We start from the raw sequence: 19,380 nt of genomic DNA on the forward strand, positions 1-19,380 counted from the left end.
ATCACGATTTAGTTACATGGGCCTTCCCCAGGGCTCATGTCTAAGCCCTCTGTTATACAATTTCTATGTCAACGACATTGATGAATGTCTTGACAATTCCTGCACGTTAAGGCAACTTGCAGACGGTGGCGTGGTTTCTGTAACGGGACCCAAAGCTGTCGATCTACAAGGACCATTACATAATACCTTGGACAATTTGTCTGCTTGGGCTATTAAGCTGGGTATCGAATTCTCCACGGAGAAAACTGAGCTAGTTGTATTTTCTAGGAAGCGTGAACCAGCACAATTACAGCTTCTATTAATGGGTCAAACCATCGCTCAGGTCTTCACAGTAAAATATCTAGGGGTCTGGTTCGACTCGAAAAGTACTTGGGGATGCCACATTAGGTATCTGAAACAGAAATGTCAACAAAGGATCAACTTTCTTCGTACAATAACAGGAACGTGGTGGGGTGCCCACCCAGGAGACCTGTCGGTAATGGAATACGGATGCTTTTGCTTTCGCTCCGCCGCGAACATATATATCATCAAACTCGAAAAAATTCAGTATCGTTTTTTGCGTATCGCCTTAGGGTGCATGTGCATTAGAGTGCCCAGAAATATGATGAATTTTTGAAAACTCTATCTGCCCCCTGAGTCGATTCCTAGTCCCACTAGGAGTACTTGCTTCAAATTTGAAGTAAATCGGACATGTCTAGCTACTGGACCAACGTGCCTGATGTTTGTATGGGATTTTTCGACAATTTACATGGAGAAAACCCACTAACTCGCATTTTCGCCGCTAGATGGCACTGTATGCATCGTACTATCACTGTAAGTGAAAATAAGAAAGATAATTTAATTGCCTACAACTTTGTCGAAGACTGCTAGTGAATCCGGCTTTGTTAAAAGTAATTTTTTTTTTTCGAGAGTTGTCCTACTGGAGCTGTAGAGCTAGGTTCTCGGAAGGGCTCCCCGTCAGAATCACATACTACAATTTGCAGACGAGACAGGCAATAAAGGCTAAGGCCCAATAAAACACTGCATTAGGCCAATTGTAGCGGGCCGTGATTCTGAATGTGATATTCATTGTACGGTTCAGGTATGTACGGGCGTAGGGACTCGTGATCGCGTGTATCATCGCGAAGGGTTCGAGCATTTGTACGTTAACGTGTTCGATCGCGTGTGCGTTTGTATGTCGCGTGTGCTAACGTGTATGTAACCTCGCGTATATAAAATCTATTTTATAACCGTGTGCATTTCGCATATTCGCGTGTGTTTTTGGATAATCGTGCGCGGACCGTGAATCTAATACTTTATATTTGGTGTACGGCTCAGATGCTAAATGAAAGTGAGATCTTCCATATCACGAGTACCCGGCGATGTCGCCGTAGAGCGTGTGGTCTAGTGGATATCAGCTTTATTTTTTTGATCGGTCCAACTGAATGTATGGACCTAAATTACTAGAATGAAGACTAAAGATTTCCGGACGTGACCGATTCATGATCGCGCGCGTTTGCGGATTCGCGTTCGTAACTTCGTAAGTACTAAAACGTTCACATAATTACCGGAGTGTTATCAAGTTTACGCGATAGCGGGCATAGGAGTGCGTAGATGATCGCGAAGGGCTTAAGCGTTCGTATGTTGACGTGTTTGTCGCGTGTGCTCGCGTGTATGTAATCGCGTGTATAAATTCGATTTTGAAACCCTGCGGCCATTCATATATTCGCGGACCGTCATTCTGATATTTAGTTTGGTGTACGGATCACATTCTGACAGGGAGTGAGTTATCCCATATCACTAGAGTTCCCGGTCATGTCGCCATGGAACGTTTTGTCGAGTGGATATGGGAGCAATTTTTTTTTAATTCTTCAATTTTATTTATTTTTTTTTAAATTAACATGGACCTAGACTGTTGGTACCGAGGATAGAGACTTCCGGACGGTTCCGATTCATGATGGCGCGAACGCGGAAGTTTGTAGATTAACGCTTGAGATCGCGTTGGTAAGTTTATGAGCGCTGAGACGTTAACCTTATCACCGGGGTATAATCATGCTTGCGAGTTGGTGGGCGTAGGTTGTATAGAAAATCGCGAGGGGTTCTAACGTTTGTACGCTAACGTGATTTTCTAACATATTTGCGTGTGTTGTGTGTTCTTAAATGGTCGCGCGAATCGTGAGTCTGATATTAAATTTTCGGTGTGCGGCCAGAATTCTGGCAGAGAGTGGGATCCCTTATATCGATAAGCTTCCCGGTTATGTCGCCATGAGACGTGCCGCCGAATAGGTATGAGCGTATTTGCCCAATTGGTCCAGCTGAAGGCATGGACCCAGGCTTCTGGGATCAAGGGTAGACCTCCGGACGTGACCGATTCGTAATCGCGCGCGCGAGGGCATTTTTGTAGGTTCCCGCTTGAGACCGCGTTTGAGAATGTGTGAGTGTTAAGATATTGGCTATCACCATCTTTGCTGACCCAGCTGAAGGTGAGAGTAGAATGGCAGTATAGGATTCGAAAAGAAGAGATAACAGACAATATATGAGAGACGCAATAGATAAAACAGGTACAAGATACAGCTAAAGTTATGATCATAACATGAAAGACATACATTAGTACTACTAATACTTGAATACCCAACCACCAAACATAGCACATCCTTTCTCAATTATCTATTTGTTACTAGTTGATTGTTGTTTATGAGCGGGTGAATAGAAGAAAGATAAAGAACAGCAAAAAGGCTCCTATCAGCCCTCCCGGCCTCCTCGATACACCACTATCGAGGCGTATTGTAATCAACATCTTGAAGCGGGCTTCCTATATAAATAAAATCTTGCGTCATAATGATTGGTGGATTATTGACATAAGAACTAATTAACCTCTAGTAGTAGCACTTGGTGCAAATAGAAACCAAAAAGAGCGAAGGGTCCTTATATTTAGATAATTCTATTTAGTCTATTGTGGCTTGATGATGTTTACAATACCGTCAATCCTCCTGCGAGAGGGATAAAGAAATAGATATTAATAGATAATAGAATAGATAAGATAATAGATAACACAGAAATAGATATTACATGCATCTAAACTACTTTTAGGTGTTTGGTGATGTGGTTCACGTGGATTGGATTTCTTCAAAAACTACGTGTTTCAGTTTATTAAGTTGATCTAGTTGAGCATTAACTAGTGGCTGAACAGTATGTTTAAGAGAAGGTTCCATCCATAAGAGATTGTCATCTCTGTTTCTGAAAACAGCGAATCCGATTCGTTATATACGAGCGATTTAAGAGATAAAAACACCCACCTTCAGTCTGATCATCTCTTATAGATGACAGTCCATCGATCCGAATCGAATGACTCGATCACTATGCTCAAGATCAAATGAGTCCCCGAACAAGCGAACCAGCATGTTCCCCCATTTGAAAGTAGAAACATCCATATCAGCCGCCCGCCAAAACACTCGATCGAATGATTATTAGTCATGAGATTCAGAGGTCAATGAACCAGCACTCGCTCGGATCTCCCACTCTTATCGACCAAGCAAGAGTACGCGCCCATTAGGCTCATCACCCAAGCCCAGGGGCTTTGTTAAAAGAAGTTATTAAACTTTTAACAAAGTGATGTCTGAGTCAGTTCTGCATGGGGCGTAGCAGTGCATGGTTGTGTATCGGTACTCGATTCCCACCAACTATACATTTTTGTGAGATAATGGCTAGATTTAGCTGAATACTATGTTCAGAAGAAGTGTTGTACATAATACGAGCTATGTTTTGGTTGGAAAATTTTAGTTCCACCTGTGACCTCATAGAGGGCGCCAACACTAACTTTTTATAGAAGTGAGATATTATATCGATATGTTCGGAAGAATTATTTAGAAATGCTTGTTCTACAACTTTGTGGAAGACACCTAATCTCTATCTCTTACCGGTGAAAAGTTAGTGTTGGCGCCCCCTATGCGGTAAAATGGGGAACTTAAATTTTCTAACCAAAATATGACTCGTATTATTTACTATAAATCTTCTGTACATACTATTGACTTAAACCTAACCATTATTTCACAAAAATGTTTAGTTCCTGCGAATCAAGTACTGATACACAACCAAGCACTGCTACGCCCCATGCAAAACTGACTCAGACATCACTTCGTTAAAAGTTTAATAACTTCTTTTAACAAAGCCGGATTCACTAGCAGTCTTCGACAAAGTTGTAGGCAATTAAATTATTTTTCTTATTTTCACTTACAGTGATAGTACGATGCATACAGTGCCATCTAGCGGCGAAAATGCGAGTTAGTGGGTTTTCTCCTAGTAAATTGTCGAAAAATCCCATACAAACTTCAGGCACGTTGGTCCGGTAGCTAGACTTGTCCAATTTGCTTCAAATTTGGAGCAAGTACTTCTGGTGGGACTAGAAACCGACTCAGACATGGGCCGATAGGGGTAATTTTTTCCTGTCACTCTAATGTGCATGCAGTCGACCCATACGATGAGCCTCGTAGTCCTGTCGGGCGTTCTCCCACTGAAAAATCGATTTTGGGAACTCTCATATCGATTACTCATTCGATGCGATATTTTGAACCCGGTGGTGATTGAAAATTTCGAAAGGCTTATTGAGCTCAATTCTCAGACCCGTTTCATGTCCCTGTACTTTGACTACATGGCGCATAATATTATTCCTTCTTCTTACAATCCAAACCGTGTGCATTTCATAAATACTTCTGAATCTACTGTTTTCTTCGACACATCCATGAATGACGAGATCTGTGGAATTCCGAACCAAATACGCCCACAAGTGGTTCCAAACATTTTTTATAATAAATTCCGAGAAGTCGACAGCTCTAAGATGTTTTATACTGACGGATCAAACCTCGAAGGGTCCACTGGCTTCAGTATTTTCAATCAAAAGTTCACCGCCTCCTACAAACTCAGTTACCCCGCTTCAGTTTACGCCGCAGAACTAGCTGCCATTCAGTATACCTTATGACTCATTGTAACATTACCCGCAGACCCCTACTTCATCGTTTCGGATAGCCTCAGTTCCATTGACGCTATTCGCTCGATGAAACATGGAAAGCATTCCTCGTATTTTTTGGGGAAAATGCGGGAGCTACTGAGTGCTTTATCTGACAAATCTTTCCAGATTACCTTGGTGTGGGTCCCTGCTCCATTCCGGGCAATGAGAAGGCAGACTCCTTAGCTAAGGTGGGTGCCCTAGATGGTGACGTTTATGAAAGACCAATTTGCTTCAGCGAATTTTTCAGTATTACTCATCAGAGAACCCTCTAAAGCTGGCAAAACTCGTGGAGCAATGGGGAGCTAGGAAGGTGGCTACATTCGATAGTCCCCAAGGTATCGACAAAACCTTGATTCAAGGGGATGGATGTGGGTCGTGACTTCATTCGTGTGATGTCCCGACTCATGGCAAACCATTACACGCTGGATGCACATCTCCAGCGTATTGGGCTCGTGGATAGTGGAATCTGCGCTTGTGGCGACGGCTATCACGACATCGTGCATATTGTCTGGGCGTGCACCGAGTACAGTTCCGCCAGGTCTCGACTAATGGATACCCTGCGGGCCCGAGGAACACCAACCAACGTTCCGGTTCGAGATGGCCTGGCAAGCCGCGATGTCCTCTATATGTCCCTCGTTTACACCTTCCTAAAAACCATCAATATACAATTTTACTGCCCCTTCTTATTTCCTATTATTCTCAGAAACGCTCTCTTCCACCTGTACCATACACCCACGAAGATATGATGCGACTCCAAGGCGACACAAAACAACTCTGTCAAATGAGCCAACAAACACGGGACCTACAGTACGAACATCACACGCGCAACTCGAAGTGTTGCCAATCCATATCTGAGCCGTACTACGAAATCGAAACCTCTGCCGTCTTGAGGAGGACCACCCAGCGTCTCAGTACATGATTCTTCCTGATGAAGGCCACCCGAGTCTGTAATCTATGCCGTTGATCTCCCGATGCTTGAAACTGAAAGTTTATAATTTTCTCCCCCCCCCCCCCTGCCATCTTTGTCCACCCTACCTCCCCTGACTCTTACACCCAGAAGTATAACCCCTACCCTCCCCCCCCCAAATATCTTCGCGTTCTCGTTGAAAATGCCCAACTCCACTACCACATAAAACTAACTCTAATTAATTTCCCCGAATCTTTACAAAACTCAATCGCGCCCTTTAGTTATTCCTACTTTTAAGATAGTTGTAAAATTGACTCCCTTAGTTAAAAATTATTTGCTCCAATAATCTCCCTGCTTAAAAAGTCAAACCATATTGCCATAAAACTAAATGACTTACCTAATCTAACGAAAATTAAATTGCCTCCTTGCGAATAGTATAAGATAGCTATAAAATCTACTTAGTTTCATTAAAAAAATCAATATTTTAATCCCCTAGTTTTAAGTAATTTAAAATGTAAAACAAAACAAAATTGGCACCTTTAAGCTAACGCAAACGTGCCTTATCAAATAAACGAATTGAAAAAAAACGTGGCATAACGCAGGGCTGATTTTTTGAACAACTTGTGTTCTCATTCGGCCATTCGTTATGCAATTTTGCGATATTATGACAGAACGCGGTGTTTCATGAAGCGCGGCCATTTACGGCGATGGAATTTCGGGTCGATACTAACTAACACAATACAAACTATAGAAATAGATCTCTTGCTTTTTGATTAATCTTGCCCCATAGGTTGCTACGGCTCTGCTCAGTAATAGGAGCTTAGCACGAACTGAGACCAACAAAAATCATCATATAAAATGGTCCTATGATGATGATGATGTAGTGAACCCACCATCAGTGCAAGGGCTACGCCAGTGGCTGCAGTTGCTTTTACGAGCAAAGCCAAATGTTGTTAGCAAACGACTTTCAATTACCATATAAAATGGTCCTATGTACAAAAAAGAGATCCTCTCTTTGTTTGCTTCCTCTTCCGATTAATATGACACCATTATTGTTATTGTCTCCAAAGTTGCCAGTCTTCTTAATATGTGGCAAAAGAACGAACGCAGAAACGACCAAGTTATTACCGAAAGCGAATAAGTGTTGTAGAATTGTTGTTAGAAGGGTTCCTCCGTAGTTTGCTTACTCCTCACCAACTACCTCTACCTTTATAATTCTCTAACAACCCGCCAAGCACACCTGCATTGTATAATCCAAATCACAAATAAAGCAGAATGCCATTAGTCTATACCGAATACCACAATTGGAAGAGAACAAAGATTGCATGACCAGTCAAGCGACTAACCTTGAAGCGAAAAACCGCCGAGTCGAGGACAGGTTTTATCAGCCGGCAGCTGAATATTTACAGCAAGTTTCACTATCGCTCCGTACGAGATGTTTGTGGCAGTGGTAACACAGCGCAAGTAGCTGATGCGAACATACATGTAGTCCCACCATCTAACACCGATAGAGCCTTCTCAGCGATAAAACCCCCGGAGGGCACCATCAGCGCACACTATATTGGCTATTGTTTAGCCGCACGGTAGGATGACTGATGAGCACCGCTGCGGCACTATATGTAACTGATGTGCTGAGGGAAAGCAGATGCCACTTCAGGGGGAGGCCGTCTCACTCACTGTGTTGTTGTTGATAGCGTGCATTTTTGTTTACCTCCTCGTATCTTGCGGTCGATGATTGAATCCACAAGACAGGGGAAATCGCACAGCGCAAGGCCACCGAAATACAACGTTTTAACTTCCTGTTGCAAATCGAATGTAGGGGATGGTTAGCCATGGTTTAGTAATCACTTCGATTGGTTTAATTTGAAACATATCCACCAAAAAATTGTAATGTGTGATATTTAATGATGGAAGATTACATGTTTCCACTTTGTAGAATAAACTTTATCTCATGCACGTGTTGTAATAGATTTCAAAATGAATTGGAATACCCACATTGAGTTCAAAGCCAAGAAAGCGTGCATGGGCTTCGAACAGTGCAGACGAACTTTCGGGCAAACTTGGGTAAGGCGATGGTGTTATTAGAGACTCGTCGTATGTTCGACTCCCAGTTAGGAAGGATTCCTAGTGATCTGTATACGAAGAATCGGCTGCGAAGTCTGTCGAAGCAGAACATAAAATTCCGCAATGGAGGGTATGATGTTTCGACAGTTATTACGGCACATATACCTGCTACTATGTGTAACCGCTGCATGCAGACGGCTCCTTGTTCGGTTTTACGGTTTTCCTCAAATGTTCTATCAATTGTGGTTGAGTATTGTCAAATGTAACTGAATTTAGGCTACAATTTTAAGAATCAGTTCGTATATTTTAAGCAAAACTTCGCCGAATACTGATTCGACTGACCAATTCAAGTAAAACATGGCCACACCTCTACAAACTGCACTTCTCGAGTTAATTTTCCACTGTTGCGATTCAACTTGTACCGCCTCCTAACCGCCGCCCGATGAAGGTCGAGTGCTGGGCGAAAGAAAAGAAAAACTGTCCGAAAACAAAAACTTTCTTTTACATTGTCGAATAGTTAGTTAGCGGTTTGCACCTTCCCCGTCCGAAAGCGTCGCCTGTCAGTTGTCTCTCACAACGGCGGTAGGTGAAGCTCCCTTTGCACTTCCACACAAACAGTTACTTTAACTTAATTAATGTGCTTAGGTTTGGGGAACTGGAGTGGAACTCTAGACACCGAGGTTACCCCCCATATGTAAGTTAGGGTCGAGGCGATTTTAGACTCAAACACTTCAAAACATTGATCTCGTAAAGCGCGAACAAAACACACAGCCAACAAGGATAAACATAACTACCGAGACAAGGCCGTCAGTCAGTGCGTAAATCCATTTGTTGAACCAATCCTTCGTCTTAGTTTGCATTGCTCCGACATATTCCAATCGATTTAGGTCATACATCAACTGTTGTTCGCGACCGCCAGAGATTGACGAAAACAATCACATGATCTGACTCGATTCAATAAATAACACTCTTTACCTCCGTCGTCGATCGCTGAACATGATTCTCGCTAACTTTTTGCATCAGGACCAGCTGCTGCGGGGCCGGGTCACCCTTGCATGCTTCAGTCCGGATTAGATCATGTTAGATAGACACACAGGTAGCACAGGTAAATGTCAATCCGGCCGTCATTAGACCTGTCCAGTCCGAGGGGAGATAGATTTATTGATTAAAATCGGCTGCCGTGAGTTGGAGTAGTTGGGGCTCTTACGGAACCTTACGGAACATTCATTAGAGTTGTCCCGTCACACGGTAGATAGTAATCTGCTGGGAGCGACTTGATAATCGGCTAGAATTAGACTGCACTCCGTTCCAAATTTGTGAACTTTTTTGCTATCTTACAATATTTATCGCCCAATCTCCAGATCCGGACAGATTCTGAATCCACGCAGTCAGTCGGTTTCCTTTAACGTTTTTTTTTCTGCAGAATAATTGAATAGTAATAAGCACGCGGAGGAGAATGTTGATTTGGATTAGATTCAATTAAGCGACATAAATTGGTACAAACTGTTCCATAAATAGGCATAACATTGCACGCTGAGTTGCTGCTGCAACACACCCTTGCTCTGTTGTAGCCGCCCTCTCTCCCGGGGTGCAGTTTTGGCATGGGCACACGCCTGCCGGCCAACGCCCATTGGCGCAGATTGGTACCATACAGCAAGGAATAACATGATATATGGTAATTAGGCATGCAGTGGAAAGTAAACGAAATGCACTCGGCCTGGGACAAGTACCGGTTAGGTTTCACCTCACCGTGATTATTGGCCATGGGTCGGTTTTTTTCGAATCGGATCAAATGAGTAGGTTCAAAATTTTAAACCTACTGATCTGGTTGTGTCAGGAGGTTCTACCTTCTGCTGATATTTATATTTATTCATTTATATGATATTTACTCTTACATTTTTAACCCTTTCCGGACGACAACGTGTCGCTTGAACGATGAAATGCGCTAGTACAAGTCGGAAGAATTGTAAGTTATGACAAAAAAGTGTACCTGACAAAATATCCAAACCTGTCATATAAAAGCTTCTGAGGTAAAGTGGATAACTAAATTTATATATTATTATTATGTCTTCGGTATATACCGTGTGTAATTCAAAATCGTGCTTTTCATAGCAAACTCTAGCAACTACAATTAATTGAGGTCAATTTTAGTTTTTCTTTGTCATTTTGGGGTAGATTTTATAAAAGTGCTCACTTTTATCAATTTTCCACATATTCGTTAGTAAAAAAAGTACCTTGTCAGGCAATGTCGGGTGAATCTGTCAAAAGGAGAAGATTATTTGGAGTGTCCTCTCACTGTTCCGCGAAGAAAACATTCCCAATTAATCCCATTCGGTTTTTTACAGCTGTTTGAAAATGTCGTGTTTTTTTGCTCAAATTTAAGAGAATACAATTAAAAAAATCAGTATTGGGGCTATTTAAAAAATCTTATGCGAAAAGAATAATTTGAGACGGTGCCGGTGGTTCAGTGCTAAGCGTGACCGCCACTTATTTCAGTTGGCCTGGGTTCAATTCCAGCCAAGGTCATTGAGATTTTTCTGAGGTGAAAGAATCTGTGGTGACGTCTTCCTTCGAAAGGGAAGTAAAGCGATTGATGGATCGATATCTAGTCCAGAAGTGAAGTCACCTCTCGGGCGTCGGTAAAGAAGAAGTAGTATCCAACTTATATACTTACTAACAAATATCCTCCGCCCGTGATACTTGTGGAGTGCGCAGCAGTGCGGCCTCTAACAAAAGAGGAATTCCACGAAGATCCGTCCGAAAACCTCTAAAATCGTGACAGACCATCTTAGATTCCGATGAAACTTTACAGGTTTAACCGGTATGGAAGACTAAACGTTTTCCACAATCAATAAGATTATTTTGACTCAAGCGCAATTTTTTAAAAGGGCGTAGGCGTTTCTACGTGCAATAATTTCAAAAGTTTATTGTTCGATTACACTATTTTATGCAGTAAAACTATCTGAGAACGAGTTACACGGAATGAATACTTCTGCACGAAATAAATATACACGGAAAAAAGGCGTGTCATTCTTCACAAAAACAAAAATTTATGATAAAAATTCAAATTGCAAAAAAAAAAATTTTCTAATTTTTTTATATTTTGTCACCGAAAACCTAATGAGAAAAGAAACATTTTGAATGTGATTTTATGATGGAGAAATGCTGATAATTTCTCCATTTTTCTTTTCAATAACTTTATACAAGTTTTTAAATTTCATACTAATTGACATACAAAACTGTAGTTTTATTACAGAATATAATTCTAAATATTTCCAATCAAAATGCATTGAACAAATATCTTCCAAAATGCCAACCTTTTTCGAGATATTTGGAATTTTGCTCCAACAAAAACAATTAATTCTCGCGTACTTTTTGAAATGGACCTATGTGCAAAAGAGAGCCTCTCTTTGTTTACTTTCTCTTTCGATTATCACGATTATTAATATTTCCAATAATGTTCCAGTACATATTGGTAGAGTACGATTTCGACTAGCATATTATGCAAAGAGTTAAGCAGCATACACAAATGCGACCGTGTCAGGGTTGTTAATCGATAATTAATCGTCATCGTCGATAACGTTAACCACCCGTCAACGTCATCGGAAACTCCGTTAACGATAATGTATCGTCAGATTCATCGTCATCGTCGATAATTCATCGGTGGTTATCGCGATACATTTTGCGTTACTTTCCCGTTTATTGGAGTTGAAGTTGATGCGGTTAACTTTCAATTGTTTAGAAATAAATAGCTATTAAAGGACATGTTATAGGCAGTTGAAAATCAATAGTATTGGACATTTTCTATGTACGGGGGGGGGGGGGGGGGGGGGTTCGACGATGTGTCAAAATGGAATTTTTTGTCAACTTTTCGGGAGTGTTTTATATTGAAGGGAAAGTTATTGGCAGTTGACAATCAATAGTTTTGGACATTTTCAATACACAGGGGGTTCGACGATGTGTCAAAATGGTTTTTTTTTCAACTTTTAGGGAAAGTTTATTATATTGAAGAAGTTATTAATAAGTGAAAATCAATAGTTTTAGGCATGTACCGTCGGTGCGTCAAAATAGAAATTTTTTCAACCTTTCGCAAACTTTTTATATTGAAGGGCAGGTTGTTTGCAGTTGAAAATCGATAGTTTTGGACATTTTCAATTCACAGGAGAATCCACCAGGGCACAGTGTTTTCAAAATGGCAAAAAGGTGAAAGAAATTCTTTGAACCACGAAAAACATTTTTAGCTACAGTGTCTTCAGCAATATTTATTTATATTTTTTTGCATTTAAAAAGTATTAGTTGGGTGATTAATCCCTCTAAAGCTGAGAAGCAAGTTTTTGTTTGGTCATTTATGAAAATAAAAGAAAACTTTTTTTGGCAAAGTTGTTGAGAATATCTTTAGTATTAACTTCGCTGAAGAGATTATGTGTCTATCTGTCGATTAAATTATACGTTTGTGAAGATTTCTTTGATATACCCCACAAAATTGCTTATTTCAAAATACTTTTCCTGGTAATTTTGTAGAATTTCAAAATGTTCCAAGATTTCGTTCAGCATAAGAAAATACAGAATTTTTGTAATGTTAGTTTATTTGTATCTCTTACAACTTAGAAGTTATCGAATGATTTAGTGTCCAAAACGCAATGTTTTGGTATGGAAGCCACAAATTTCCGCAGGTATAGCTTCACCAAGACTAATCTGTAAAACAAACACTATCAAAATCGTTTGGTGGTCTCTAGTCTACGTTCAAGTCAAATTCGAGTAAATTCCTTCTTTAGCATATCTTTCTTATCTGACAGATGCAAAATATACAAAAATAATACTACTGTATTGTAAGACCTCCTAAGGGAAATTTTTACTAAATAATCAGAACGGGTTATGAGGCTTTGTCGAGGGACTAAAGAAGATTATTTTAACTACTGCAGTTTATTAAAAAAAGGAAAAAATATATTAATCTTCGTGTTTGCGTTTCGACATCGTCTCTTCAGAACCAGAAAAAATATGTGCCGATTTTGTCAATGTCAATTCACCAAGGGGCTGATAAAAACGGGGCTTCACTGTATTCAAAAACGACTGAAACTCTATTATGAGGCCGTTCATAAATTACACTACATATTTGAGGGTAAAAGAAGGAAGCATGAAGCATCTTGTTACATAGTGGATTGAAGAAACGGAGGAGGGGCTAAAAGCATCCCAACTAGAAAAAAAATATACATTGGAAACATGTACATTCTCCTTTTTAAAATTCAAAATCTTCTAGTTTAAATTAAAATTGTAATAAAATCTGTTAATCACCACACCACTTAAATGTGTAGTATAATTTGTCAATGGCCTAATAATAGTGGTTTAGTAGTTTTTTCAATATATGTCTTTGCGTGATAAAAATTACTAATTACACAATAGCTCAAAATTTGTTTTCTTCATGGTCAAAACAATTTTGATCACCTTTTTGCCACACTGTGCACTCGAAAAGTTAAAAAAATTCCATTTTGACACATCGTCGGACCCTTCTGCGTATTGAAAATGTCCAAAATTATTGATTTTCAACTGCCAACAACTTTCCCTTCAGTATGATACACTTTCCCGAAAAGTTGAAAAAAAATCCCCGCTGTGCATAGAAAATGTTCAAAACTATTTATTTTCAACTGCCAACAACATGTCCTTCAATAGGTATTTATTTCTAAACAACTGAAAGTTAACCGCATCAACATCAACTCCAATAAACGGGAAAGTAACGCAAAATGTATCGCGATAACCGATGAACCGACAATGACGATGAATACGACGATACAATTATCGACTATGACGATGAAGGCGACGATACATTATCGTTAACTGAGTTTTCGATGACGATACATTATCGTTAACGAGTAACGCCGATAAATTATCGCGAAAAATGTATCGTATTAACAACCCTGGACCGTGTTATTAGCGGAAGAGAAAGTAAACAAAGAGAGGCTCTCATTTGCACATAGGACCTTTTCAATAAGTTTGCTTGAATTCATGTGATTATGTCCTTTTTAATAGTTATTCGCGGTACCCCATCTTTATTTGTCAAAAGTCTAATGTTTATCGTTTTATAGACCTAAAAGAAGCTTTTTCAGTGTATTTGGATCATGGAGAAGCTTTTAATAAAAAAGTTTTCCTAACAACAACTTTTGACAAATTTTTACAATTCTTACTATTTGCAGTCAAAAGTAGAATTTAATTTTTGAATAAACGCCATTTTAAATCAAAATGCTTATAACAAAATTTTTCTGAAATGTAGTAGTTCTCGAGATATTTTAAATTTTGTTTTAACAACACAATTATTTTGTTTTATTACGACCTTTTCAGAAGTTATTCGCGTTCCTGCATCAACAGCAATTAGTTTTTCGTAAGGCCCATAACATTTCCTATAACTTATCCATTGACATCAAGGCGATATTGCAAACCATTTGAAAGCTACATGAAATATAATTCAACTATATAGTTTAATCAACAGATCCTATGGTTGAATAATATTTTGATTGTTTTTGTATAGCTTTCAAACGTTTACAATATCGCCTTAATGTCAATGGGAAAGTTATAGGAAATGTTATGGGCCTCACGAAAAACCAATTATCGTTGATGGCGAAACACGAATAACTTCTGAAAAGGTCGCATTAAAACAAAATAATTGTGTTGTTAAAGCAAAATTTAAAATATCTCGAGAACTACTACATTTCACAAAAAAATTTGTAAGAAGCATTTTGATTTAAAATGGCGTTTAGAATCATATTAAAAAAAATATTCTACTTTTGACTGCAAATAGTAAGAATCATAAAAAATTGTCAAAAGTTGTTGTTAGGAAAACTTTTTTATTAAAAGCTTCTCCATAATCCAAGTACATTGAAAAAGCTTCTTATATGTCTGTAAAACGATAAACATTAGACTTTTGACAATTAAAGATGGGGTAACGCGAATAACTTTTTAAAAGGAAATAATTACATGAATTAATTGTTTTTGTTGGAGCAAAATTCCAAATATCTCGAAACCGATCGCATTTTGGAAGATGATGTTAATGAATTTTGATTTAAAATGATACTTAGAATTATATTCTGTAATAAAACTAGTTTTGTATGTCAATTAGTATGAAATTTAAAAACATGTATAGGGTAAGGTGGGGGCAAATCCGACCGTTGGGTAAACCCGACCTCCCTCTGTTATCGAAAATCGGAAGCACTACGCGAACTAATATCAATGTTGTCGTGTAGAGCATCGAAAATAATCATAATGGTGGTATGACAGCATTTTATTAGTCTACATTGAGATGCTCAAATGACAATAAGTGTGTTTTTACAATTTTTTATTTGATTTTTGTGCACCATTGCCTACAGGATATTTCTGATTGTTAAAGTGATTGCATAAAAAATGTAAGTAGATTTAAATTTTTTGATTAAAGTCCTACAAAGCGCATATTTTTTTTCGAGAGTTGTCCTACTGGAGCTGTAGAGCTAGGTTCTCGGAAGGGCTCCGCCGTCAGAATCACATACTACAATTTGCAGACGAGACAGGCAATGACGCCCACTTAAACACTGCATTAGACCAATTGTAGCGGGTCGTGGTTCTGAATGTGATATTCATTGAACGGTTCAGGTATTCGCAGGCGTAGGGACCTTGCAATCGCGTTTATCATCGCGAAGGACTCGAGCATTTGTACGTTAACGTGTTCGATCGCGTGCGGGTTTGTATGTCGCGTGTGCTAACGTGTGTGTAACTTCGCGTGTATAAATTCTATATTAAAGCCGTGTGCCCTTCACATATTCTCGTGTGTTCTTGAACGATCGTGCGCGGATCGTGAATTTGATGCTATATTACTCCCTAAGGAGAAAATCTGATACTTTTTCGTGTACGGTTCAGATTCTAGAAAACAGTGTTGCCTTGGAATGTGTTGTCTAGTGGATATGAGAGTTTTCTTTTTTAAAATTGGATTTACGTATTGGTGCTACCGAGGACAGACATCCGGAAGTTACCGATTCATGACAGCACGAGCGCGGGAGTTTATAGGTTCACACTTGAGACAGCGTTTGAAAATTTACAAGTACTGTGACGTTCACCTTATAACCGGAATGTTATCATGTTTGCGAGATTGTGGGTATAGGTTTCGTGGATGATCGCGAAGGGCTCAAGCATTTGTATGTTAACATATTTGTCGCGTGTATGTGACTTCGCGTTTATAAGTTTGATTTTATAACCGTGAAGAAAGAGTTCTCTCATATCACAAGAGTTCCCGGTCATGTTGTCTAGTGAATACGAGCGTCATTTCGGTTAATTGGTCCAACTGAAGGCATGAGTCTTGTTTCATAGGACATAGACTTTGGCCATGCCAATGTGCACAGGCTTGTGGTTGATCGTTTGTTTGGGCAGGTGCAGAGTATGAAAAAACATAAAACATACAGAAGCCCATAAACCATCTCGGTCTCCTCGATGCACCACTATCGAGGCGTAATGCAATCACCATCTAAAAGCAGTTGTCTGTCTGAGGTTCTTTAAAACTGATGCGACGGACTACCTAATATTACGTTGAGGGATGCCCGACCGTCTTTACGGAATGTACCAGCGAAGCTTACATTTCACAGTCTTACATCCACCAGCTTCGCCAAGGTATTCGACAAACCTCTTGCGTTGGTCAGCCAGCTTCCCCACTCCATGGCGTAATAGAGATTAAGCTGACTTATTTCCAGCATCATTGGCCTGCTTTTGCTTTTTTGTACTCTGTCCCGGCATGTGGTCCTATACATGCGCCTCGGTTGCTTTGTGCAGTTTCTAGCAATGTGTCCTTTCCTGCGCAGATCAGTTTCTTGCTTGATGGCCGAAACCCAGGCACCTGAAACACCTTTAATCTTACCGGTCGACATACACGGGAGCACGTCGTTTGGCATAAGTTCGTTTGGCATAAGTTCATTTGGCATAAGTTCATTTGGCATAATGTTCATTTGGCATAACCGTAGGTGACACATACGGTCGTTTGGCATAATGTTCATTTGGCATAATGGTCATTTGGCATATTGGTCGTTTGGCATAATGGTCATTTGGCATAATGGTCGTTTGGCATAATTTGAAATATACATTGAAATCTCTGTTATATTAGGCGTTGACGATGCCTAATGTGGCTACGCCAAAGAACTGCTCATGTTTGAAAGAAGGAGTCAACTCCTAAGTTTAAGTAATCCGGGCAAACGAGTGGATCACAGATTCGCTTGCAAGGGGCTGCCGTTCCGACGGGGGTATACAGATTCAAAGAACTGTTCATGTTTGAAAGAAGGAGTCAACTCCTAAGTTTAAGTAATCCGGGCAAACGAGTGGATCACAGATTCGCTTGCAAGGGGCTGCCGTTCCGACGGGGGTATACAGATTCAAAGAACTGCTCATGTTTGAAAGTCAACTCCTAAGTTTAAGTAATCCGGGCAAACGAGTGGAATCTGTGATCCACTCGTTTGCCCGGATTACTTAAACTTAGGAGTTGACTCCTTCTTTCAAACATGAGCAGTTCTTTGAATCTGTATACCCCCGTCGGAACGGCAGCCCCTTGCAAGCGAATCTGTGATCCACTCGTTTGCCCGGATTACTTAAACATAGGGGCTATCAGCTAGTTTAAGTCCGACGGAGCGGAGCGATGTCGGACAGCACCACGTTTAAAGCGATGTGGCGTAGCCACATTAGGCATCGTCAACGCCTAATATAACAGAGATTTCAATGTATATTTCAAATTATGCCAAACGACCATTATGCCAAATGACCATTATGCCAAACGACCATTATGCCAAATGACCATTATGCCAAATGAACATTATGCCAAACGACCGTATGTGTCACCTACGGTTATGCCAAATGAACATTATGCCAAATGAACTTATGCCAAACGAACTTATGCCAAACGACGTGCTCCCGGCTCCTTCAGTTTGGGGTCTACTCTTACCCTTTTGAGGATCGCTGAATAGGTCACGCCGTCGTTTGCTTTGACGACTAGACCTCTCCTGACGCAGTCGTAGGTCTTCCTTCTTTTCATCCTTTCTTTCTGTTTTTCTACTCTGACTTCCACCGGAAGTCCTCTACAATTTCGACATTCCGCTGAACAGGCGTACCAGTCACCCTTCCGCATCTGCCCATACGCTTCGTCATCTTCGGTCATTGCATCATTCGCACTTAAATATTGCGCGCTTCCCACCAACCTGAACTCCGCACTTTCAAAGTGCGAGTGATCAAACTGCTACTGAAAACTGTTAGCTGTCAAAACACACGTATTTCAAGTGATAGAGATGGTACTTTCATAGACCAGTCGAACTAACCAGTCTATAAGAAGAATTTAATAGAAAAATAGTAAGTGCACAGCGCGGTTTGAATCCAGTTTTAGTGCCACAAGCAATATATTATTGAAATTTTCTCTCCACGCAGCTGCAACACCACTGGAAAAAAATTAGCGCGAACATTTCCTCACATTTTTCCTACTCGCTTACAATTCTAGTGCCGGATATCACCAAAATCTCCGAGCATAAATAAACATGAGAGGGAGGGGGCCGCAGACTCTGCGATAAAACAAAAAATCGCGTTTCGCAGCGGTTTCGCTTTGCTTCGATTCTACCCCAGATGCGAACCAAGTGCGTGTGATATAAACTGAACCTAGGAAGAGGAAAACAGAAACAGCGGGCGCCGAATTCCTCTATTTTTTGTTGTTCAAATTTGTATCAAACGGTTCGCATCGCCATAAAAGTGCTCTTTGTGTACTTCAGGCGACAGGCGAGATTAGCGCCTCTATCAAGCGAAGACCAGAAAGGAAATCACACGCGCTCTGAAATATTTCTCACACTTATAAATTACAACTGCCCGAATGGATATTGTAACCTTCCCTCGTTCTCGGCAATATTTTGTGCGGGATTATTACCGCGTTAAATAGAAGTTGATAGTCCAACCCGTCGGCAAGGATAATAAATAATAATAAAGCCTGGTCCTATAAGCTCCTGGCTAATCCGCAGTTGTCTGTATGCATATCGTTTTGAGGACACTCTCAAATAAGGGTTGCGAGATATTTTGAAAAATTAAAAAGAAAAATGGAAAAGGTATCAATATGATACTTATGATATATACTTAAAGTCAACCGCAACGGTGTAGTTCCGAAGAGTGTTATTTGCTATGTTTGAATTTCGGAAATTTTTCTATTATGATTTGTAATTTTATTGCAGGCGAAATTTTTTATGCATTATTCTCGCAGCAGGAATAGTGGCCATGGTTCTTTGTTACTGGTAAAATTTGATCATTTTTTTGGCTGACTGTTTTTCAGTATCCTTACCTGTCCTAGTTTCGACTTTTAGTTTTAAAATTAGTTTTAGATATTTTTTATATTCTATAACCTCCCTAAGGAGAAAATTGTTTTAAAACAATTTATATGTAATGCTCTCAAAACCTATCT

At 40.0% G+C, this 19,380-nt stretch overlaps 1 protein-coding gene across 1 annotated transcript in view; it reads right to left on the reverse strand.

The window, feature by feature from the left end:
• LOC131677432 (unconventional myosin heavy chain 6) overlaps positions 1-19,380 on the reverse strand; it is a 119,741-nt gene that overhangs the window by 99,065 nt on the left and 1,296 nt on the right. The window lies entirely within an intron of this gene.

Source organism: Topomyia yanbarensis, chromosome 1, assembly GCF_030247195.1.
Source record: "Topomyia yanbarensis strain Yona2022 chromosome 1, ASM3024719v1, whole genome shotgun sequence".
NCBI classification, from domain to species: domain Eukaryota; kingdom Metazoa; phylum Arthropoda; class Insecta; order Diptera; family Culicidae; genus Topomyia; species Topomyia yanbarensis.